General features: G+C 43.3%; 1 long non-coding RNA gene across 2 annotated transcripts in view; it reads right to left on the reverse strand.

Annotated features, from left to right (window-relative positions):
* Positions 1 to 2,255: 2,255 nt before the first annotated feature.
* LOC136586899 (uncharacterized) overlaps positions 2,256 to 25,904 on the reverse strand; it is a 41,328-nt gene continuing 17,679 nt past the window's right edge. Inside the window, exon 3 of one of the 2 annotated variants that reach the window (XR_010787349.1) lies at positions 2,256 to 2,516. This is a non-coding gene — a long non-coding RNA (uncharacterized lncRNA). Of the gene's footprint in view, positions 2,517 to 20,970; positions 21,037 to 25,904 lie in introns of those variants that run through there. The other variant, XR_010787348.1, reaches the window with a different exon arrangement.

Genomic DNA, 25,904 nt, shown 5'->3' on the forward strand with positions numbered 1-25,904 from the left:
TCCATCGATGTGCTGAAGTGCAAAGCGTTGTCACCCTGCTGCCACTTGCACAATGTGTTGCTGGCTGAACGCTGTTTGTAAACTGGAGTTCCTGATCTCTTATGTGGTGGCAGTTGCCTCAGATTGCCAAAGAACTGCAGATTCATACCACTAAAAACTTGTTGCCTTTGTTCTTTAGTTGAAAGTCATTCATACAGGTGCCTAACTATAGCGGATGCAGGGGATGCGGTTGCACCCGGGCCCTGGAGCCTTGGGGGGCCCATAAGGCCTCTCTTCTCCATATAAGGACCCCAGTATGAATAAAGCATTATAGTTGGGGGCCCTGTTACAGATTTTGCATTGGGGCCTCTTGAGCTTCAGGTTACGCCTCTGCGTTCATACATAACATCTGGTAAGAGAGCATAGATATCTCACTGACTATGATGAACTCTATGTCTCTCCATTGTCATTGCATGACTTGGAAGTAGTTTCCATTCCTTGGTGACATACCAGTGATTCAGCCATTCTTTCGGGCAGGTAGCTTCAAGGTAGTGTGAAGTGTTGAGGCATTTACTAGATGTGCTGCAACTTTTCTCTCAAACATATTTGCATAGTTTCCAGTAGCTTACCCAATTCCTCTAAAATCAGCACTTTGTAGTGTAGTGGAGGCTTATGAAGGAATGCTGTTTTTCTTGAGCTGTCGCATGAGTAGTGATGACAAGGCACCTCCATCGGGATTTCGCTGTTTTGGATAAAAATTGCTGAAATACTGCATTGTCAACAATATGTAGGCAGCATTTAATGAGAATCGGTTAGGCGGAAGTGGGAGAAAACTCAGCTGTAAGATTTGACCCAAACAGGGAGGAAACGGGGAAAAAAAATTGTTTAACAACAAGAAAAAAACGTGAATATGTTTGTTAGAATATATGAGGGATACCTAAAAAAGACAGGAGTCTGTTTCTGGTGGGCGAGGCGTTACTAGTACCGGCTTCTGTTACTACCATAGGTGAGTGTCTGCCGAACCCTTCTGAGGTGGTATACCAACCAATGGGTATTGGGGTACGGATGTTTTTGCCTCCAGTGGGGCTTTTTTTCCATCAAGTTGTTCAGTTTTCACCTATTTTGTGATGGCAGATTCATGTGAACAACGTGCAGAAATTTTGTCTTCTTTTCCATTACTCAAAGTGCTTATACAAAAAGTCACACGGAGCGGGATTGAGTGAAAACGGAGTGAGGCAAGGGCGTTAACACTCAGCATCGTGTGGGCAAACAGGTGAGTGTTTCTTCCATCACGTCAACGCATCTGCCGCATTGCGAATGTGAAGCAATTTTTAACCAAAGACATAGACTGTGTTTATTCTTCCCGCATCTCAGCTAAAGTTAAGAGTGCTTTGAGCAGTACAAAAGGAAACAGCATTTCACAGCCGCATGTTGTTCGTATGAATCAGCCATCACCAAATAGGACAAAAACTGAACAACTTGTTGTAGAAAAAACCACTGGAGCCGAACGCAACCTTCCCCCAACAACGTCAGCCGGCATACTACCTCAGAAGGGTTACACGGACATTCACCTCGCAACAGAAGCCTGTACTAGAAACGCCCCACTAACCAGAAAAAGATCCCTGGTTCTTTTGGGTACCTCCCTCCTATAAAAAGTGTATGCCCGAGGAAGACTCCAATCCTGAGTTGAAACGTTAAGCTCTGTTTTTTTTGTAATTTAATCCATTTATTTTCTATTGTATTGTACATCTTGAGAATACATCGCAGTTCTATCCTTGGAAATGGCGCCTGTAGTTGTCATTCTTATTTTCTTCATTTGGATTTTGACCCCAGTTATGAGTCTTGGGAAGAACTCCTCCGGTGAACCCTCTGGGCTTGCATTTCCCATTTATTAAAACTAGTTGCTTGGACTTAGACAAACATATTTGTGCTGTTGTGCTTGTTTATAGCGCAACTCTCTACGGTGAATGCAACAGCTATCTTCATTATCTATAATTGATCTCACTACACACACACCAGATAGCGCCCCCTGTGTCTTCCCTCCTCACTTTGTGTTTTCCTTCCAGGCATTCTTCTGCGTACCTTGAGATGACATGGCACTTCCATCAGGGCTTCAGTATTTTTGATCACAATTGCCCAAATATTGTATTGTCATCCATACAGAATATGTCGGCAAAATTAAAGGAGAAGCTGGAGAAAAATCAACATTTTGGCCAAACAAGCGAAAATAAAGTTGTTTAATAAAAAACAAAAATCATAAATATGTTTATAAGGACACATGAAAAGTGAAACAATGTGTTGAATTTGGGAGCCGTGAGTCTGGTGTAATATTGATTCTTATCTCGCTCAGCTGCAGTCGCTTCCACTTGATACAGTTCCTTCTTATAATTGTCTTGTCCAGAATTTCCCAATTGTTCTGCCTCATTAGTCTTATACCAATCTCTGATCTGGCGCCGTGAGCAGACTCAAGGACTGTGTGTGGTAACGTACAATCTAGGTCACTGGATATTTCATATGTATACCATCTGTAGCTTGTCCTATAGAATGGGGAAACATATAACATCAAATCTGTTCTGTTACGTTCCTAAATGAAAACAAAGTGTTTTCTTCGTGGACTCTGTTTATTCTTCCCGCATCCCGGCTAAATTTAATTTGCCCCACTGACCCTAGATATCTCCAAAATTACTCATTATTTAAAGAACGCAATGCTTTGTTTGAACACGGATTCCTCTGGAGTGTCCATAAATAAACCATAAATATAGAACAGATGTTGAGGAAAGACATCACCGCATAATTATCTCTACACACTGAGTGGACATTTTATTAAAGACGCCCATCTAGTAGCGCATTGAACTTCCTTTGGCCTTCAGAACTGCAGCAACGTGTCCTGCTGTAGATTCCACTAGGTGTTGCAGAAATATCGGCCCCTGCGGACAGGAAGCGTCTTGTAGTTGCAGCACGTTAGATGAAGGTCCTGACATGTTCTGACCAGCTGACAGGAAGGGGTCATCGATTCATGCTGCTTGCGACAAATTCTGACCATCCCGTCAGCGCCGGGCAAGAGCGATCTGGATTCATCTGACCAAATTATGTTTTTCAGAGTTACGGTTTTTGTGCTCTTTTGCCAACTGGGATCTCCCCTTCCTGTTTCTATTAAACACAATGGTGCTAGAAGTGGTTGTCCGCTATTATTGCTCTTCCGTGCTAAAGAACAATGAGTTGTGTATTTGAAAACATTAGTTGGAGCACCAGCGTTGTATTCAGCTGAAATTAGCTTGATTTCGCAGTGATTATTGGCCTGAATGATTCCTGACATCCTCCTCTGACCCCTTTCGTTGATGAGATGTATCCATCCACAGGTTTACCTTTTGCTGGATGTTTTTCTTGATCGCACCATTCTCGGTATACTCTCCACACTGTTACATGAGAAAACCCCACAAGGTTGGCAGTCACATCCTGGCCCCGGCTAGTCTATCACCGATGACTGGACCTCGTTGGAAGTCGCTCAGATCGCTGGATTTTCCCATCTAATGTGGGTTCACACCTCAGTCAGCAATGGAAGGGGGTGGAGCGGAGCTTAGCTCCGTCCCCATCTCGCCCCCTCCCATTGCAAACAGCCGGAGGGGAGGAGAGAAGGGGGAGGGAGTTTAGCAGTCAGGCTGCTAAACTCCCTCCCACCTCCCTTCTCCGGCCGCTGTCATTGGCTGCCGAAAATTCCATGCAGGAAAAAGTGTCATCCACGCTTGCTTGCAGAATAAAATATATAATCTTCCTTTATTTAGACATATTTAAGATTGCCAGGTATACACATGTCTGGACCAGACGCGTATCGGCTGCACAGAGCCTTCGTCAGTGGTAGTCCTACCCCGGATCATCAACTCTTCTGAAATAATTAGTGACTATAAGATGTAATATTGTAACGCCCAAGAAGGCATCCAGACTAGAGATGAGCAAGCATACTCGCTAAGGACAATTACTCGAGCGAGCATTGCCCTTAGCGAGTACTTGCCCACTCGGAAGAAAAGATTCGGCTGCCGGCGCGGGTGACAGGTCAGTTGTGGCAGTGAGCAGGTGGGAGCGGGGTGGAAAGAGGCAGAGAGAGATCTCCCCTCCGTCCCCTCCGTCCCCCCCGCGCGCGCTCTCCCCCGCCACTCCCTGCCTGCCGCCGGCAGCTGAATCTTTTCTTCCAAGCGGGCAGGTACCCGCTAAGGGCAATGCTCAATCGAGTAATTGCCCTTAGCGAGTATGCTCACTCATCTCTAATCCAGACCCCTCTTAAACTCTTTTATCGAATTCCCCATAGCTATAATGGTTTTTTTCATATGCAGAGTACAGACAATAAAAGTGAAGCTTTAAAATGTTACTCAACTTTACCAGAGGAAACAAAAAAGTTCTAGTTGGAAGTCTTTTCAACACTGTATGGCCAGAGAGGAGCAGATGTACTAGTATGCCTGTTAAATACTACTTTGGTTTGCAGTTCTGTAGAGCTCACTTTTTATTGCATTGTATTGCATATAAAACAATTATATCACCCAGTGTTGGATGGTAGACTGGAAATTGATATTGGAACAACACAAAGTGGACACTAAACCGCAGAACTGGACTTCAGCTTTAGCAGTCACCTTTCCTAGAATTGTCTTCCAGTATTTAGAAGGCTGCAGTACTTACTAGGGAACTGAATAGTGTAACAGCTGAATGTTGCAAAAAATATAGATATAAAGAGAGCATAAACATTTACAAATGCAGCTAGGGATTTACCATTAGATGACAAGAGCTGAGGGTGCTGCTAACTGGATGATATCATAGGTCCACCTCCTGGTGCCGTTATACCTGGTCCTAATACAATTAACTGAGCGGTCTTGACAGGAGGCACCGACCTACCGCCACCACAGATCAGCCGTCCTGACAGGAGACACCGACCTACCGCCACCACAGATCAGCCGTCCTGACAGGAGACACCGACCTACCGCCACCACAGATCAGCCGTCCTGACAGGAGACACCGACCTACCGCCACCACAGGGATCTGGTGGGCTGAAGGACCTGTGGTGATGTCACTGCTGTCAGAGGAGCCATTCTGGAGTTTTGTAGTACTCTATACTAGATAAGCCAACAGAAACTACCAGGATCTGTAATGACATCACCATCATGTGATCACCTGTATCCAGGAGCTGTGTGTGTCATGTGTGGGAATCAGGATGGATGTGGTAGAGCTGTGAGTGGCTGTTTGTCTAATGTGCTGTGCGTGTAATGTGTATAGTCAGCATGGATGTATGTCATGTAGCACAGCTGTGTTTGTGACGCGCATGTCATGTAGCAGAACTGAGTTTGTAACATGTGCATGTCATGTAGCACAGCTGTGTCTGTCACACGCATGTCATGTAGCAGGGCTGTGTCTGTCATGCGCATATAATGTAGCAGAGCTGTGTTTGTACCATGCGCACGTCATGTCTGTACCAAAGCTGTGTCTGTGCCGTGCATGCCATGTAGCAAAGTTGTGTCTGTCAGGCACATGGCACATAGCAGAGCTGTGTCTGTTATGCGCATGGCATGTAGCAGAGCTGTGTCTGTGATGGGCATGTCATGTAGCACAGCTGAGTGTGTCTGTCACACGCCCATGTACCACAGCTGTGTGTGTGACGTGCATGTAGCAAAGCTGTGTGGCGCATTGCGCCACCAGAAACAATGGTACTATAATTTCCTAATAATTACTAGTATAATGAAACTGGCAGTGGAGACTTGAACATTTAGTATGTAATCGAAATAACGACAGAAATTGTTACCCTAACAGTGGCTTCCTCTACATCTCTCCCTAATATCTCTCTGACACTGAACCTCAACACTAGACCCCACTGTCCCTAAACACCCTTAAGTTGTCTGTATAGATCCCTCTTTCTAAAACAGTTTTCCTGACCACAAAATGCACTGGAGCCTAGGCAGGAGGCTAAGAAGCAAAAACTGGAATGACGCAAGGCAAACAGGAACAAACAGGCAAGCAAAGATTAAACAAACCACAAACTAGGAAACCCAGGCACTGTTCCTTAACAATAGAACCACTATCTCTAAACAGTCTCAAGCCATCTCTATGAGCGACCCCGTATAAAATACTATCCCTAAGAACAGGAGGGCACGAGGGCCCAGGCAAGAGACTAAAGAACCAAATGCTGGAATGACCCAAAGTAAATTCTACTGGACTAAAAAGCCAAGGAACATTATGTCTTGCTTTTCCCATATCTGCGCCCACCCCCCAATTTCCCCATATATTGGGCTTAGTTTTAAGTTTTCTCTAATATTTTAACTAATATTTGAGAAACTGCTGTCTTAATAAAAACTTTTTGAACAAACCCCCCCCCCCCCAAGGAACAAGACACACCTACTGGACAGACTAGAAATACTTACTTAGAACCAGAACAAAGAATATTGGATAGAGCACAAGTTGTCACAGTTATCAATTGCATCCCACTGCAGCAACCAAATGTATTTATAGAGAGGGGAACCAATCAGATGCTCTTCTGTAATGTAAAGAGGCTGAGCAGTATGGTCCACTGATCCCCTCCAATGGGTCATAACAACTGCCCCGACACCAACTTAGAAAGCAAGAGAAATATTCGAAAGTTCTGTAGCTTGGTACTGTGACCTCAATGTAGGGGGTTTGCATTAGAAATTAAGTAGGTAATTGGACATGTTACACTCTCGATACCCTTAAGAATTATACACACACTTGAAGTTTAAAAGGATTTTTTAGTTGTAAACTATTGATATCTTATCCTCAGGATAGGTCATTAATAGTAGATCAGTGGTAGTGCAGCTCCAGGGACTCCTACCAATCAGCTCATGCACTGACATAATTTCTGCAGGAAGCAGACAGCTCTGTTCTCACTGTAGTGGCCATCCGTGGTATTACAGGCCATTCATTTCAATGGGAACCTGTCCTGCAATACCAAACTTGGCCACTGCAGTGGGAATTGAGCTGTCTACTTCTTGCAGAAATCAACTCAGTTCATAAGCGTATCAGCCTACAGAACAGCTCATTGGCAAGGGCCCCGATCTACAGATCTCTACTGATCTACTATTGATGACCTATCCGGAGGATAGGCCTTTAAAAGTTTGCAACTGGACAACCTCTCTACAATTGTTTTACATTTTGAGACTTCCCCAGTTTGTAAATGAGTCTGTCAATGCCATTTCCTAATTCTCGCCAGTTTAAAACTACACGCAAGCGATGGCCAACCATTACTCATTGTAAAGATGAAATAATTAGGACCAATGTACTGACATTGAGTTAAGCTGAAGATGAGACGATGACTGGAAACAGGGATGGAAATGGCTGCTCATGCTGTTTGAAGATCTTGTGTGGGAAAGGAAGTGATTTAGAGACCAAGAAAATGAAAAGAGAGGGGGAATTGTTTTTCTTCTCTATATCCCAGCAGGGATTGTCACCAGATGAATCTCAGCATCTCGCCCACATTTAGGTCAGCTGGGTGATTTAAGAACCACACTTCTGTTACCTGATGTGTATTGAATGTTAAGGTCAACAATACACAGCAAGAACACTCCAGGACAATGCTCTTTACATGGAGCTGGTGGGTTCTTAAAATTCAAACCAGACCTGCTCGGCTGGACGTGACTCGGAAACACCAGGATGTAGCAATAGCAAAGTAATTGTGGGAAAACTAGAAATACGTGCAGGCTCAGCTTTCCTTGAAGTAAGCTCAGCACAAACAGAAATATGTATAATGACCGCATCCTTCTAAAGAAAGCTGTGCAAAAAACAAATCGGCTTTTTCAGGTAGCATAATATAGGTAAATACTAGAGATGAGCGAACGTACTCGGTAAGGCCGATTTCGCAATCGAGCACCGTGATTTTCGAGTACTTCACTACTCGGGTGAAAAGTACTCGGGGGCGCTGTGGGTGAGCGGGGGGTTGCAGAGGGGAGTGGGGGGGGAGAGGGAGAGAGAGAGAGAGCTCCCACCTGTTCCGCGCTGCTACCCCCGCTCCACCACGCCACGCCCCGCCCCCCGGCGACCCCCGAATCTTTTCACCCGAGTAGTGAAGTACTCGAAAAGCGCGGTGCTCGATTGCGAAATCGGCCTTACCGAGTACGTTCACTCATCTCTAGTAAATACCCTTTACAATATATACTGAAAGCCAATGCTCACCCTTGATGGCTCCAAATTTCTATGCAAATAATATGTTTGTAGTGGTCAATGCTCCATGTTTCTTATAGGAAGACCAAATTACCCTTCATACTGTCACATACCGGTGTGGACCCAGTGTACTACTGACCAACTTGACTTTGAGCTACTGCACCTAGGGGTCCTCTGGTTTTCACCCTTTTGATCCCTTTTAAGGGATCTGGTCTTCGCTGCAGGGTCTCTAGGCTGTTACTCCAAGTCTAGTCTTGGTGAAGTGGCGGCTGGCATGAACACCAGGTCAGATGCACTATAGCATTGTACCAGAGGGACAAGCAGAGCTGTAGTCAATGTAACAAGCTCACGACAAGGGTGGAGTTCATACATACATGAAAGATCTTAGACCAGCTTCTGAAAGAAGCTGCAGGGGGCACAAAGTTACTCGCAGATACATTTTATCATTATGTTTGAATATATAAATAAAGGAATAGATTGCTTTAGAAACTTGCACAATATCTGGATTACTTTCTGCTGGACTCACAGTAGGGCCAGACTTTAGGAGGACTCTGGCTGGTTAATAGTTAATTAAAAAGCAGTGCGCACTTAATATCATATTTTCCTGTGAAGTGGAGAGACAGGGCAAGCGGCAATCAGGCATAATCATTATCAAAGAGCAAGCTGAGGTCAGGACAGGAGGTCAGAAAAGCTGGGTGAACAGCAATGGGCCAAAACCAGGAGTCAAGGAGCACTTAAGAATACCTTCACAGAACCAAATGGAACCTATTGCTTAGGCACCCACCAGTGGAGGAGGGTGCCTTATAAAATTCAGATAGCATCAGGACTGTATGAAGATGGGAAAGCTGGGTTGCATGCTGGCTTTCAAAGGCAGGATTGACAGCTGGAGTAACAGAGCACCATCTTCAATACAAGGGGAGCAGTCGATGTCAATATCTATATAAAGTTGATTTATATAAAAGGTAATCTTCTGATTACACACTCCTTTTAAGTCAATAACATTTTGTTTTTTGAATAATGATGTAATTTATATTAAAGCATTTCGACACTTTCAGATTTGGCTGATCTTGTGTGCATGGGAGAAATAACACAATAGCTGCCCATTATATGACTTATATACTGCATTTATCACCAGTTTTCTCTTCTGCAGGCTCCATCCCTAATTCTCATTTTTCTCTGATCTGGTGGGTGAAGACTATTCTATGATGTCTCTATATATTGTACATATAAAGGAGCAAGATCTTATCTTTATCTTTGAGCTGGTGGGTGTAAACTACAGGGGTAGACAAAAATATGGAAACACCATACAAAATACATGTCTTAAAATCGGTCTCTACATGTCTTATTGAATTATGATTTATAATCCCATGTAACTTAATTGTAGGTAATATGACAGCTCGAGCATCAAGGTTTCATTAGTCAGGGCTTTGAGCCACTCAGCTGCTCCTAAAACAACCTTGAGCAGGGCAAGAGGTGAAGTAAACACAAACACATTTCGCATGGTGTTTCCATATTTTTGTCCACCCCCTGTAGTTGTTATGATGTGTCCATACACTGTACACATAGCAGAGTAGGATCTCTTCTTCTGTCTCTGATCTGGTGGGTGTAGACTGCTGCTATGATGTCTTAATACACGGCACACATAGGATAGCAGGATCTCTTCTTCGTTATCTTTAAGCTGGTGCATGTAAAAAAATAGCTGTTTTGATGTCTCCCATACCCTGTACATAAGGGAACAGGATCTCTTCTCTATCTCTGGGTTGGTGGGTGTAGACTGCTGACATGATGTCTCCCATGGATTGCACATGGAGAAACAGTAGATCATGCTCCCTAAAGGTGCATTTAGACACACAGAGGATCGCTCAAAAGATGGCTTTTAAATGATCATTTTGCATAATCTACTAATTGGTACTAATACCTATTAGTACCAATTAGTAGCATGGTTGCCGCTGGGAGCTAAATTTATTCAGGGGATCACCCGATGTTCTCTGAATAAGGTATTTTTATTCTGCCAGCGGAGCTGACAGCTGAGACAATGTTATCAGCGCTTCCCGGGCAGAACACAGTGTGTGGTCCATCTTATCAGCTGTTCTGCTGAATGATGGATTTCAAGCCGAACTGAAATCCATCGTTTGGCAGAAAACTGAAAGATGGGCACATTTACATGCAACGATTATCGCTCAAAAGATGCCTTTTGAGCAAATTTTGAGCAATATTCGTTGTGTCTAAATGGGCCATAACTCTCTGTAGCATACACAGAAGGAACAGCATTGTGCATGACACTAGAGGAGCAGTGTAGATGTGATATCCGTGGCTGTAACACAGTAAATCAGTCATTATTAGTGATGAGTCAAATAAACAGTTTGTGTTGAATCGGGCGGATTTCACGGAAATCATCTTGAATTGGGACGGTTGATTCCAACTACGATTTAAGTCAATGGGACTGTTGATACATGTTGTGTTGAGGTTGTTTACTTTCTTGCCGCTTACCACAGATCTTACAGATGACCGCTCTTCTGTCATCACATGAGGTTTCAAAGAATACCCAGGCTGTACAAGACCAGTGTGCACACCTAACTGTGGGCCTGACGTTGCTGCAGCCGTAACTATTCGTAGATGAGGATAGCGGAGCTGCCTTTTTGTTTTTCTGTGACACTGTACTTGCTGTCTTGGCAGGGTGCTTCCCCGTTATGTCCGCCATTCATTGGATAGCTGTGATTGGTTCATTGAGCATCGGCTCCGATTGGCTGAGGTGGCACTCGTGAACCAATTAGAGCAATCTCTTGCTAGAGGCAGGTATTTAAGCCCCATTACCACCAAGAGATGCTCTGTTGGCACTGAGGACTACACAGAAGTCTGCCAGAGCAGCAGAGACCAGCGGGAGGGACCCGGACGGCGCCTGCAAGGTCAGTATTACTCTTTTTTTCATGTAGTGTAGCTAGGGCTTATTTTTAGGGTGAGGCTTATATTTCAAGCCCCCCACCCAAAAATCAGTGTGGGGCTTATTATTGCGGTAGGTCCTATTTCCGAGGACACACAGTAGTAGTTACTATTAGCTCCAGCAGCCTCTTCTGTGTCAGACTCTATCTGTCTTATGCCCCCTACCTCTCCATAGACGTCTGTAGGTGGCATGAGACAACACCCACCTTCATTTTCTGTAATCCTTCCCGTTATTTCTGCTTCTAGAGATGGACTTTACGTAACAACCTGCAGTGGAACCTCAAATTAGAAGGAAGAGAGACCCTTGCCCAGCACTTTAGAGTAATTTTGCGGCAAAAAAAATAGTTTTAGGTAAAGTCATTCACTTTGGATAGTTATCACATTAGCTGTCATATTAACACAAGGTGTCTCAAAGTGCGGTGACTATTTAAATATTTCCTATAATTCACTCGACAAGCAGTAATGTCATAATGTCACTTCTGATACATGACTCATATGTTCCTGCATGGAATATATGCATGACCAAAGCAGTGATAATACAGATTTAAGGAACTTGGCAAATACTCAGGGCTTAGTTGTAGATTTACACATAGTGTAAGTAATAGACCAGACATAGCCTGACTAAATAAACAGTGAAAGTCACCTCACAGTTTATAAAGTCACTGCGGTCCCGTATTGTTACTTTGTGAGTCATGTCTTATGGAGTTCTGAAGTGGATAGCTGAATCATTCACTCTGGTATCTTATTAGATTCTGTGGCTGTTCGAGGAATGAACACTTTTGAATGTTCTGGTTTACATAACAATAGGCAATGCTGGCTTCATTCCTCTATGCTGTCCAGCATTTTGCTCAGCCAGCTTGTAAACTATGCTACTTTGGCTGCGTTAGATCACAAATATTAGCAAAGTCAGGGGTTTAGCTTATTTTTTAACATGGAGGCTAAAAAGGAAAGCCCACATTTATTGTCACACTATAGGGGTTCATTAAAGAGGAGGACAAAGTGGGAAAAACATTGCTGATGGTAGCGCTGAGCAAACTGATGCAGTTGTACCCTGTTGCAGGTTGAACTTTGCTAAAAATTTAGTTTGGTGTGAACCCGAACCTCAGGTACTTTATCTCAGCTGAAACTACTAATTTCTTCTTCTTCCTATTCTTCCTCTTCTCCCTCTTCCTCTTCTTCTTCTTCTTTTTCCTCTCCCTCTTCCTTTTATTCTTCTTCTTCTTCATCTTATTCTTCTTCCTCTTCTTCTTCGTCGATGTCTTCTTCTTCTTCTGCTTCTTCAGCTTCTTCATTTTCTTCTTCTTCGTCGTCGTCTTCTTCTTCCTCTTCTTTTTCTTCTTATTCTCCTTCGTCCTCTTCTTCCTCTTCTTTTTCTTCTTCTTCTTCTTCCCCTCCTTCTGTTTCTCCTTCCCAAACATTTTGCCCAAAGTCAGCAAACATGCCCAACTTAACTTTTGAAAAGTTTCCTCATCATTAGTGGTTGGCGGTCTCTACATAGAGGCCACTATCACTGCTTCTGCTTGTGATACAGCCTCTCTCTTTCTGTAGGTAGGATAATGCATATTATAGTACTGCTTGTAACAACTAGTACTACCAATTCTCCCTCCTGGCCATCCAGTGCTGCAGCTCCCATGGTCCTCCAGGTTTTTTTTTCAGGAACGGCCACCACCTGACCACTGCATTCAATCAGTGATCAATGGGAGCCGTGGTGCCAGGAGAATAGTACCTGATCGCTGCTTTTATTGTTTTAACAGATTTGAATCCATTTTTTAAAAATCACCTCACACATGGACAATCCCTTCGAGGATATATGCTAATTATGAACTGACAGCACTCAGATATTCTGCTGCAGTGTCAAGATTAGGTGTACCTGTTTTCCATAGTAGAGAGGACCATAGTGTCAGTCAGAATGAGTTGGAAAGGGTAGTCGGCACAGGAAGGGGAAGTGTGTTGATGTGTCGTGGTGTGGAGTCCAGGAGCAGAAAGAGCAAAAGCTGTGAATGGTCAAAGACCATTGGGCACCAATCATTACTTAAAGTCTTTGACAACAAGAGCCTGGACTCTGTCGCAGGGAAATAGCTAGCCCCGTATTGGTATAATTGCTTTGAAACAAAGATGACCATGCAATGGAGCAGCGATCCAAATGTAGTGCTAGTCTTGTACTGGAGGGTCAACTATTGATTAAAGTCAGTGTAAACCAAGGACACCTGGTATAAGAAGCAACAAGCTAAATCAAAGCACAAAAACAGGTATATGAGGTGTTTTTTGTAAAAGATTGATTAGTTGATTATTGGAGGTGTACCGTTCACCAAGCAAGAGTTTATGACTATATCTTTACCATTAATATGAGGTATCTATCCCGTGGGTCTTGTATTGAGTCCTCTACGAAGCATGGTAGGACTCTCTAGATCAAAGAGTATGCTTCTTTTGAGCTGACGAGCCAGATCTTGGTAACCCGAAATGAGCAGAGCATCAGGGGGAATCTAAAAAGGTGGGCATAGGCGGCTTTTATTTTACTCCATTCTTGGACCTGGAGCGAAAGATGTCTCCTTCTTCCTTATAAAGGGTGATCCCAATGAATCTAGGATTTATGCTAATTCTGCTAGATTTCTTGCAATTACAGGGTCACATTCATTTATATTACTTTTGATGCAGGCAGCACGATGATGTAATCTTTAGTCAAGTGTCATATAGCCTTAGCCTTACGGGTAAAAAAAAAATATCCCCATATGGTAACTGTCTGCGGCCTGCTACAAATAATGGTATTCGGCTTGTGGAGAGTTATATATTAAGTCAATTGTATCCATTTTCAGAAAATCTACTTTGTGTGATAAATCCGATTCCTTTTAATGCTTTTAAAATCTCCTACGGCTTTGACTAATGAGGCTGAAATTGGATGCTTTTAAGCCACTACTCTGAAGGATCTTTGAGTCAAGCCTCCCTTTTCAGAATATTGCTTTCATATTATTTAGGAAAGAAAATAAGAAACAATTAAATGATCGCCAGATTCTTCCAAAAGAAAAATAATTAGAGAGTTTCTCATTAATAATAACTATTGCTTTTTGGCGCGGCCGTGTGTCAGGGCCACCAGACTTTGATGAATAAGCTAATTTATGTTTTAGTGTACAAACCATGTTTCTCTGTCAGCATTTAGACTAATAGTCTTGCTTTTTAACTTTCCGTCACTTTCATTAATGTTTTTGTTTCTTGCAGTTTAAATATTGTCAGTTGTAGTAAGAGATTGTGACGGGTGGTAGAAATATGGGGGCAATGTGAGGGCAATGGAAAGTAGTGGGGAGGATTCTAAACATTCTACAAACCATTGGAAGACGTTATTATTACAAGTCTTGTCGGAAGTTAGATCAAATGGTCTGGATTTTTTTCTTTTATCTCCTCTTTGTTGAAAAAAAGGATCAACAGAGATTCATCAGGACAGAACTTGCGTGAACTCAAAAAGAATTGGACGGTCGCGGACCCATAAGTACATGCTAAAAGGCTTATGATCTGAGAGTTCCAGTTGACATGCCAAAAATGGCATTCAGGCTGTCATTTCTGAATGGAGTTTAAAGCTGTAAACCCTTGTAAGTCCGTAAAGCTTACATAGACCTTAGTTCTTCACTTATCACCTACATCTCCCTTTTATATTAAGACGAATGACCCAGCAATTCACCTTTTAACTGTGGCCAGACCTCTTATCCCCTTGGGCTGGTCCTTCACAAAGTTGCCTTCAATTGATATGTGGATATCCAATGTTGCTGATATTTTTTGTCTAGAAGAGTTAGGAGGTTGGGAGAATGGCTGTTAGGGTCACCATTAATGGCACCATGCTCTTTGTGCCACCTACACAAGTTACTGCTTTCTCTTAGCCCACATTTTGGTTGTCACCTCTATCTGAAGGGTTCACCCCCTGTAAACCTACATCATGGATGGGAAGCAGTTCCTACAAATGGATGTACGTTTATGGATATTGCAGGCTTAGAAGCTGAGCCCACACCATCCACAGCAGGAGCCGGCTGTGACTGACGGCTGGCTTTCTGCTGCAACAGTGAGGATCGGTGAGAACACCAGTTCCTTTGTTAAATCCTGACATGATGCAATCAATGTTGATTGTGGCATGTAAAGGGTTCACAAAGGGAGGGCGCATTCTGCACTCTCATTCTGCTTCTCAACTTTGCATGAAACCCTCCCATCCTGACCTTGTCCCTCCCCTACAACTCTGTCTACATTCTCCAGTAGACAGTACAATGCAGTACAGTGCTTCACAACAATCTCAGTCAATTTTGACCTCAGTTTTGACCTCCGGTACTGCATTTTGGTGTTCCTGACCAAGTTACGTCAGCTGCCTCTATACCAAGACTATTTATCCAGCAACAGTCTGGGGTTCCCCGCAGTGAAAACCAGATCCTGATCCGTTAGAGACACAGTGGATCCACGCCCTCTGTTTGACAATGAGAAAGAGGTAAAAAAGAAGGGGTGGAGCAAACCCAATGATGTCAAGGGCCTGAGATCCAGATATTCATGGCTTAAAAACCTCAAAATGGTCTGAAAAAAATTGTAAATGTGTAAAGTAAAATAAACTATGGAGGCACTGCCAACCAGAAGGACACACCAATGGTGGTCAAGTGGAATGTGTGAAGGCTAAAAACCTGGTATCTAGACACTGCACTCCAATGAAGGTCACAAAACAGTGGGATAAAGTATCCAACTTCTCTTTGATTAAGTAAATTGAAAACCAGCAGATACGCATTTCAGGGTAAGTACCTTCATCAGTCAGGCTGGGGGCTAGGTGATAGGGACCCAAGAGTGCTGGTAGTACCAGGAGCGTGAAAAGCCAGGACTGGGGGCACTAGAGGAATTGGCAGTTCTCCTGGTTCTCCCAGTCCTGGACATTTTATCCCACTGTTTGTGACCTTTATTGGAGAGCAGCGCCTAGATATCAGGTTTTTAGCCTTCACATATTCCACTCGACCACCGTTGGTGGGTCCTTCTGGTAACTTCACACTTCCTTTTTTTAATAGCACATATGAAAAGTTTCAATCCCTTGGATTTAAAAAAGAATGTAAAAGCGGATGTTTCAATTGTTTAGAGTATATTTTGTTATTTCATTTTGAGCTTTTGCTGTAACACAAAAGACTAAAGTCCTCCAGGGTGTGACGGCTCTGACTTATCTGTGGTTGGGCCACCATACTGATATCCAAGGAAGAAGTTGTAGTTGTTGACGGCTCTGAATTCAGAGTCTTATAGTGTGTGCTCTGCTACCTGACCCGGATAATGGGCACTGTGAGTGACTCTATGGCAGTACGGTCCACCCAAGTATACTATTCATTACGTTAACTAAAAATGTTACTAAGCATTTAGAGAATGGCAGAGGAAACGTGTTTTCCTCAAAGGTCATGTTGGATGCCTCAACCTCGTAGTGTACATTGAGAGTTTTTTCACAGACCAATCCCAGTACTCATACAGCCTACTTGAGGGATTATTAATACTTTTTCCCACCATGATAGACAAGGGCGCCATGACTCTACCACAGTTATAGGCACAAACAGAAATGAGCATGATGACTGCATTACCCTGTTTAGTCAGGCTGACCGTTGCTGAAGCAGAGGGGCATGTGAACTCCTTATCTCCATTAGGGGCCACCTCTACAGAAGCAGTGCCACTTTTGCTCATAGCCTGTAGACGAGGAAAGGATGCTTTAGCATCATCTAATGCCATATTTGGGATGCCTAAGGCTTGTAAAAAAATTCCAGGAATTTGCCTGAAATTGCTGCTGTTTTGTCTGTTCCTTATCATATCCATGTGGTGACTCACAGAGCACAGAGCGAAATTGTGCCATAGGTCATTATTTGTGTCCTTGCAACCAAAGATTCGGTCATAATCTGGATTACTGATTAACTTTGTGACTTAACCGATACTCTGGCCTCAATCTAAACCAGTTTCATTATCCAAGAATAAACATGTTTCCACATACCATGGCAACACTTAGATTCCTGAAATATATTTTTGCATGTTGTTATGAAGATAATATTTTGGGGCACCATGACTACGTCTATATATGTCCTCAAAAGAAAACTCTCCTCAAGTTTCCTCCTCCCAAATCATTCCCACCAGAGTTTTAGTCTGTAAAACACCTTTCCAAATGTATACACTATCCTACCAAAAGTATTTGGACCCCCCTATCGGTAGAATGGATCGTGTTTGGTTAGTATATCACCTGTTCTTTAAAAATGCTATGTGAGATGCAGATCCTTGGAGGTGTCAGCCATAGTTTGTGATGGGAACTGCACCCTATTGGATATATGGGTTATGCCGCTGCACTCAAGCCATCCATCAAGAAGTGCAATGCATTGGCCTGTCTACAATGGGGCGAGGAGTGTTGGTATTGGACAGTTGAGCAATAGAAGAACGTTCTACACATCAGATGGATGTACCTGGGTGTGGAGAATGATGGAGAATGTCACCTGCCTGTCTGTGTTGTACCAACAGTTAAGTACGACGGAGATTCCGTTATGGTCTGGGGATGTTTTACGTGGCATGGTCTTGCTCCATTGGTTGTAGAGGCAAGAACCATGAACAGGGAGGTTTACCCTGACATTTTAGAAAATGATGTGCTGCTGACAATGTGGTAATACTTTGGGAATGGTCGGCCATACTTCTAACAAGACAACTTTCCTTGTCACAAATCCAACACTGTTTTCCGATGGTTTGATGTTCCACGATTGGACTGGCTGCACAGAGTCCCACCCTGAACCCTACTGAACTTCTTTGGAACAAACTGAAACATCGCTACAGGAAATATGAACAGCCTCATCTTCTTTGAGAGAACTTGACAGATGTTTTTAGGATGAATGCAGGGAAATACCAGCTGAAGTGTATCAGACATTAGTAGACAGTATACCATGGAGACTATCGGATGTCATTAGGGCCAAAGGAGCCCCACTAAGTATTGACATATGGAAATACTTTTGGTTCTTGATCAAGTGTCCAATTACTTTTGATAGGATAGTGTATAAGAAATTATAAAGAAACAGCCATGCTTCTAAATTACTGACAAACATGACAAAAATGAAAACACTAATGATGGCAGTAGTAGTAGTATACAACACGGGCCATAGTCAGTGATCTCCCTTTATGCCAGTAGATTGGGAAACACATAAAACTTGTGCGTTGTAATAACCTATTGTTTTCAATGGGTTAATTTACATGGGCAATTTTTCTCTTGTACCAATAGTGCGAGATGGAAAGACTGAAGCAGGTCCTATTTTAATGCGATTCTCGCTCGAGAATAGTACTTGCAATGTGCGGTGTCTCGTACATCGCATAGCGCATGGACGGGGTGTCTGCGTGCTGTGCAAGTTACACCCGAGAATTTCTGGTGCAACTCACTATTGGCTTTGTAAATGCAGCCGGAGGGCTCTTTCACAAGAGCGTATATCGCCCATCATTTTTAAGGCTGGCTGATATACACTACAATCTGATGCATTGGATTCCAATATATCAGATCGCATGCAGTATTCCCGCGGTGTAAAAGTGCCCAGCTGGGCCAATATAGCTCTGGGCGCTTTCATGCCGGGCCAAAAAGATATTCCTGGAACTATCTTTCTGGCCGGAATATGTCGACCGCTGCATGGGCTCCTACAACGTCCGGAGAAGGGAGGTGGGACGGAGTTTAGCAGCGTGACTGCTAAACTCCCTCCCTCTTCTCTCCTCCTCTCTCCTCCCCTCCGACTGTTTGCAATGGGAGGGGCGGGATAGGGGTGGTAAGGTCCACCCCACCCTCTCCCATGGCTGTGGACGAGGGGTGGGTGCTTAGCTCTGACCCCGTCCCGCCCATTCCTATTGCAAACAGCCGGAGGGAAGAGAGAGGAGGTGAGCTGGCTGGGGGGAGGGAAGGGCAGGCAATGGCTTTGTGACTTTGGCGTATATGCAACAGGGCCCGTGCCATCTGAACGCCAGTGGGTGCATGTGAAAGAGGTTTAGGAGAGGCAGGGAAATGGATACCCATAGTTAAATGGACTCCATTGACTAAAATATACTGTATAATAATAATAATAATGTTTTTGACCAAAATATGTGCTGGAAGAACCTTGCATGTCTAGAAGTGCTGATGTGCATGTTTTTGCTACTAGAATCCATTAAATCTCCGGGGTGCTGCCATGCAGCACTGGTGTCTGTCATATGCATCTGGCAGAACATTGTGGCTACTGCTTAGAAACAAAAGACACAACTCAGATGTGAACAGGCAGCCTATTGTTTTCAGTAACCATGTAATGCTTTGTTTCTCCTCTGGAGGTGCTGCAGAAATATTAAACACCTGCTGAAAAGTTGTATTGCAGTTTACAGCTAATTGCTTGTGATCCCAGTAGCAGGTCAACTCATATTTAACTTATTCTCGGGGGAGCCTTGTTATATAAAGAGATTACCCAAAGTGGACAAACCCTTTAATTTCTGAAATTATGTGGAAAATCTGGATAATGTTAACATCATGCAACTAATTAAATATTACATTCCAGACTTGAGAATGTTTTCCGATGTCATATATGTCAAATAGATTCTGAAATACAAAACTCAAGCACTTTCTGCGGTGTAATCCAATAATATAAGCCTCGCATCTACTGTGTAATGTGTAACAATGTGCTACTTGAGATGACGAGACACATGCATGGGGAGTGCACATCCTGGGAAATTCTTGATTTTTCATACTAGGGTAAATGTGTTCTGAGATCCCTCACAGCAGACATTTTCGTGCCTTCTCTGACCTCTCACATAACAACTCTGCTTATTTTCGCAAGAACTTAACATTCCTGCTATTGTTGCTTCCAGCACAGGTTCAAAACATGACATTTAAGCCATTTATAGTTCCCAGAGCTACTCTACTGCAGGAACTACAGCTTAATGGAATGTTTATCTACTCTACTGGTTGGTCAAAGTAATGAAGGGGTTGTACCACAATTGCAAGATGTCCTTTATCCACAAGGGATATAACTTAGTGATTGGTGGGATCTCACCGCTGTGACCCCCAATCTTGAAAATGGTTGTCCCATGTTCCCCATCCCTTAAACAGGGGGGTACTGCACCCTCTGAAGTAAGGAGGAGACTGAATGGACCGTTGGTCACACAGGCGCACTAGCGCTCCATTCACTTTCAATTGACTGCTGGGATACCTAAGCGAGTGCGGCTTGGCTATTTCCATCAGCACCATTGAAAAGAACGGAGCATTGACCATACATGCTTGGTCAGCACTCCGTTCACAAGCGACAGGGCAAAGGGACGCAGGATTCCCGTTCTCAAAATCAATGGGGATCTCAGTGGTGAAACCCCCACCAATCAGCAAATTCTCCCCTTACCTGTGGATAGAGGACAACTTGTAATTGTGGTATAACCCCTTTAATGACTTACAGTATGTGTGTGTGAGCCCTTATTACTGAGGACTAGGACGTCTTACTGGAGACAAGGACACTGTTTCCTACAATGACTGGGAATTCCCAGTCATTGTTACAAGGCTTGTATAAAGAGTCTAACTTTGGCTTAAAGGAATGCTGCCTTCAAATAGGTGGCACTGTGGAGATATTATTCCATCTCCCTTATTTGCATATTACCCAGAAGACCATGAATGGCCTTTTGAGTCTTCTCACTCACCATCTAGGTGCTCTCCCTAACGAGAAAAGATAGCGTTTCTGACCCTCTATTACTAAAGATATCGTGATAACAAAATAAGCGTGGGAAAGACTGACTCTTCATAATTGTAGCGCTGCTATAGGTTTACTTTGCAAAAAAATGGTGACAGGTTCCCTTTAAGAAAGCGGCATCGATTACACATAGTGATTATTTCTAGACTTGCGCATTTTGATAGAATCGTATAAAGTCCTATGTATGTGAAGAGTATAGACCCTTCCTTACCCTTCCCTCTCTTCTCCGCTGTTTCCTACGACATGGATGCATTGGCGCCTCGTGTCGACCAGGCAGCATCTGAAATTTAAGACTCGCTGTTACGTTTACAAATTACATTTGGTTCCTCTGAGATTTCGCTTTAAGGACGCTGATTTCCCTCAGTGCTTGCTGGTGGTTAGCGGAGAATATTTGAGAAATGTATCCATCTGGTTTTCATCCACCAGCTGCACTGAAATCCACTTTCATCACGGCCTGAATGTGTTAGGGAAGGGAAAAGGACCAATTCAGCACATTTTCCCAGGCAATCGAAGGGCTGTGAATTACAACAGTGTTACAGTCCCAGGTAATTTAGTCATTTATTCTTCCGTACAACTCAAACAGCTCAACGCCGAGCCGCTATTAGATTTATCTGCAGAACGCCAATAAATAAGCAGAAATAAACCACTTGTCGGAAATGTTGGGCTAAATACATGAATTGTATCGGCAATCCATTGTGCGTTTATATATTTAGCATTTATTGGGGCATTTAGGGTGCATTTACAACGGCAAATGGGATATTGGACTGATATCGCGCTTGTAAAATTGTGATTCTGTAGGCGAGCACGACGGGTTTTTTCTTAACAAAACGCGTCACATGTCTGTACTTATGATTTTCATGCATGTGAAAAATGGCCAGTGCAAATCGCGCGGTATGCGAGTGCCATCTCTTTTTTTTTTTTAAGATCCCATAGGAAATAGTGGGTGATTCCTTACAAGAAATTGGCCCAAAATAGGGCAATTTTTCAAGCTCACAGCATCACTGTGAGCGAAAATTTGCTAATGTGAATGAACACATTGAAACCCACGGAACCTGTGCAGAAAACTCCCCCATGTGAATACACCCTTACAGGTTTTTTGTCATCCTTTTCTCATGTTTGTAACGTGCCTATTACTATACGTTAAGGGACTGTTAAAGGGGTTGTCTGGTTACTTTTTGAAAATGTAATGGCAGATGTAGCTGTGAAAATAATATATACAGCAATACTTATCTGTGCAAAACTGCAGCTCATGGTTGTCCTGGTTTCTGTTAACAGTGGAAGTCAGGTGGCTGCTGCCTGCCAGTCGTAGGCTGCAAAGCCACTGTTTGGAGCTCCTCCCATCATGGCTTCCAGTCAGGGACGTATCTAAAGGCTCAGGGACCCTGATGCAAAAGGTGAGCTGCCCCCCCCCCCCCCCCCCCTATCTTTATCTGTACCCATACGTAAACCATGCAGAAGCATAACTTGAAGCTTCTGGGCCCCAATGTAAAGCCTGTAACAGGGACCCCAAATGTAATGCTTTATGCATAGTACTGGGCTCCCTACATGGAGAAGAGAGGCCTTATGGGCCTCCTAAGGCTCCTGGGCCCGGGTGCAACCGCATCCCCTCCACCCTCTATAGTTACACCCCTGCTTCCAGTATTTGACTGTTGATGCCAGGAGAAGAGACAGTGATGTTGTGGCCTCTGATTGGTAGACAGTAGAGATGAGCGAGCACGCTCGGTAAAGTCAGTTACTTGAGCGAGCATCACTCTTCTTAAGTAACTGCCTTCTCATGAAAGGGGAGAGGGGGGAGAGTGAGAGAGATCTCTCTCTCTTCCCCCAGCCGCTCACCCCCGCTGCCCCCCTAAGCACGCTCAGACGAGAAGGCAGTTACTCGAGAAGAGCGATGCTCACTCGAGTAACTGACTTTACCGAGCGTGCTTGCTCATCTCTAGTAGACAGTGGTCTCCTGGCTTCTGCTGTCAGTAGAGAGCGGAACAACTATAGTGCTTCAGCGCTGGACCACCATGGCCAAGAAAGAGTAAGTACTGCTATGTTTGTGATTTTCACACATCTGCACTTGACATTACATTTTCAAAAAGTAACTGGACAAGCCCTTTAAATATTCACAGTATATGCCTCCTTCCTGACTCACTGTCCAGTGCTAAACAAGGTATTTGCCTAATAAAGTAATGGACAGTAATAAATCCTGCATCAGGGCCTGAAACCGCTAAATAAGTTTTGGACAATAAAAAGAAGTCCACATTTTGAGGTGTCAGCAAGTCTGAGATGTGTCACCTCATATTTCTTAGCTTCAATGTAGCAGAGTTGCTGTGTGTTTTACGTCTTCTTTTTTTTAGAACGGTTTGATTATTTTTTGTATTTCTTTTTCTTTTGTCTTCTTTTCATATTTTTGTAAGCCCTGCATCTTTTTACAGCAAAGCTTAAAACTTTAATGAGCTTAGTCCTTGTTGTTTCGAACCTATAGCCTTAATTGGACTAACCATTTTGCTGGAGAGCACTGTGTGACTGTATATGGGATGTCCTGCCCATTTACAAGAAGTGGTATCTGTGAGTATCTAGGGGTATATGGACCTTGTTGCAGAGTGATTTATGCTCAGTTTGCAACTTCAGTGGAAGGTGAGCACAAGATTAAGTGAATGAAAATAGATTTGCCTCCTTGAAGTCACAGCTACATTATCTTCTGGGAAAATGCATTCATGACTGATACTTTGACCTTATAGGTATATTTCTAAAAATTGTTTTCCAAACTATTTAGCTGCCCAAAAGAACACTCTATTAGCATTTGATGGGTAAATGTGGCCCTGTTGATATATGTGGCATAGTGATGGGGTGTAGCATAAACATGCTATGCTAACAAAGCCTTACTGGTCATGTGTGCTGTGGTAGTTAGGACATGGAGGGAATGCAATGAGCAACTATAGGGCACAGTGCATTGTCTATATATGGGTTATATACTCATTGGGTTTAGTACTAGTAATAAGTTAGGGCCAGAACAGGCGCAGAATGGTGCAGGCCCACCACGATAGGGTTTGTAAGGAGCTGGGGGGTTAGAGCACTAAAGGCTTAGGAATGAGGCGGTGTGAGAGGGTTGTTTTGGTAGGGTTTAATCTGATTGGGGAGGAGAGAGGAGATGGGATTAGGGGGGAGAAAGGAGTGCGTGTACCTTCTAGATGCCCGGCTTTAATAACTTATCTAAATGGTGGTTGGGTGTTACTTCTGCTGGGGTGGTCCCGGAGAACTGGCTCTATATGATACAGGTGGTACCTTAGACATTTTTGTCATCCTCCTTAGTTGCAACAGTGCAATTGAGGGACTTATTTATGGTACTGCGTTAAATGGTCGTCCTCAACCTCCTCTTACTTGGACAGTTCATCTCGACAGTTTGACGTTTTATGGTTATTTCATATGAAAATGTTTGGAAAAATGTTATAATTGTTTAACAAAGAGGCTGCTGTAGCCACTAATTTTTCATTGTCACTCAATGTCTTGTGTCTTTATTTAGAGGACTAGTAGGAAGCTCATCTACAATACCCTAGTCAAGTACAAGAAATGCAGTTTCCCCTTTGCTTTCATGGCCCCTGTGCAGCTAAAAAAAGCCTAAGACGACAATATGCCTCCTCTTCCTGCTAGCTCAATAATATGAAGAAGTGATTTCAGATCTATCAGATTCATATTCCTGGCGGTTTTACAAGGCAAAATAGAATTACAGAGGTAGCACATTGCAAATTACCCAGGCTAACAAGTTAAATATGAAGGTAATTCTGATTAACTTAACATTTGTACATAGTCTAATTTTCATTAGCGGTGAAGGTTAATTACACAATACATCATTTGTAGATTGGAGATTTAGATCTCTAACAATGCAATATTTATTAGAGGCATAGATCAACACGTTCAACATGGAAAGCAGCAAATTTCTATTATTTTGAAGGAAACGTATGAAAATGATGTTCATCAGGATTAATCAGAGACGGAAACTCAAGTGAAAGCACAATACTATGTAGACCTATTATCAAGAGCTTACTGCAGCTGTGGATTCAGGATGCTATTGCAGGTGGAGGTGTAGCAATGCAGGATTCAGGATATGATGCAGCAGATGGAGTAACCAAAACATGTAATATTTATTAAAAGAACACAGAAATGGACAGGAAGAATAATATGATAATTCTGATTGAGCAAATTGACCTTTGAGTTACTAGGCCCTATCTACTACTAGCTAAAACGTAGGAAAAATAATACCTTGTGTGAGCAATCCATAATATTAGTAAAACTTTGATAACAATATCAGTAACACTTTGTTGACAACAGCACCATATCTCAGAAATACGGATCACAAAATACGATATAGAGTTTTTCTACTGCCGTCTACTACTTTCTCTTACAAAATATCTCACTCCACACTGAAAAGGAGTTGACATGTTCACAATTTCCTTTATGGTCCCACCTAATCCCCCAAAGTAATGGAAACCCCACTAACAAGCCTGCTGGGTAACGTAACTGTTGTTATGGACAGCGAGTTGGGACCCACTGTGCCAACCAACCGGTTTGACTTTGGGCTAAACCTAAGGGTGTTATCTTGCCGATTTCCCGGTATTCACCCTTTTACCCCTATACAGGGATCTGGCCTTTTGCTGCAGGGAGCTGAGCTACCCCTTGGAATAGTCCTGGTTTGGTTGGCAGCTGACCCCCAAGAGTCAGAAGCACCAGTGCAAGGCACCGTGAAACAGGTCAGACTGCAAACAGGATAAAGAGCAGACAGCAAAGTCTGAGATGTGAAAGCGATTCTGGGAGACAGAGTCTAAAAATGTAAGTACAGGATAAAAAGCAGACAGTGAAATCAGAGAAGGAATAGCTATGCTGGATAACAGAGACAACAGATAACAGAAACAGGCGACCTATGTATGCTGGGTGTCTGAGACAAGCACACAACAATACACAGGCAAAGAGGGAGGGATCCCAAGCTCAGCTTAATAGACAGGTAATAGCCATCTACCCTGCAGCTGGGCTGAAAGCACTAAGAAGGGTTGACTCCTGCAGTGCTGATAGAATGTAGAAGCAAAGACTCCATTCATACAGGAGGAGCAGAGCAACATCCACGTATACCCAGAATAGCCAGAGGGCAGCAGACACGGACAGCCAACC

Source organism: Eleutherodactylus coqui, chromosome 12 (genome assembly GCF_035609145.1).
Source record: "Eleutherodactylus coqui strain aEleCoq1 chromosome 12, aEleCoq1.hap1, whole genome shotgun sequence".
Lineage (NCBI taxonomy): Eukaryota > Metazoa > Chordata > Amphibia > Anura > Eleutherodactylidae > Eleutherodactylus > Eleutherodactylus coqui.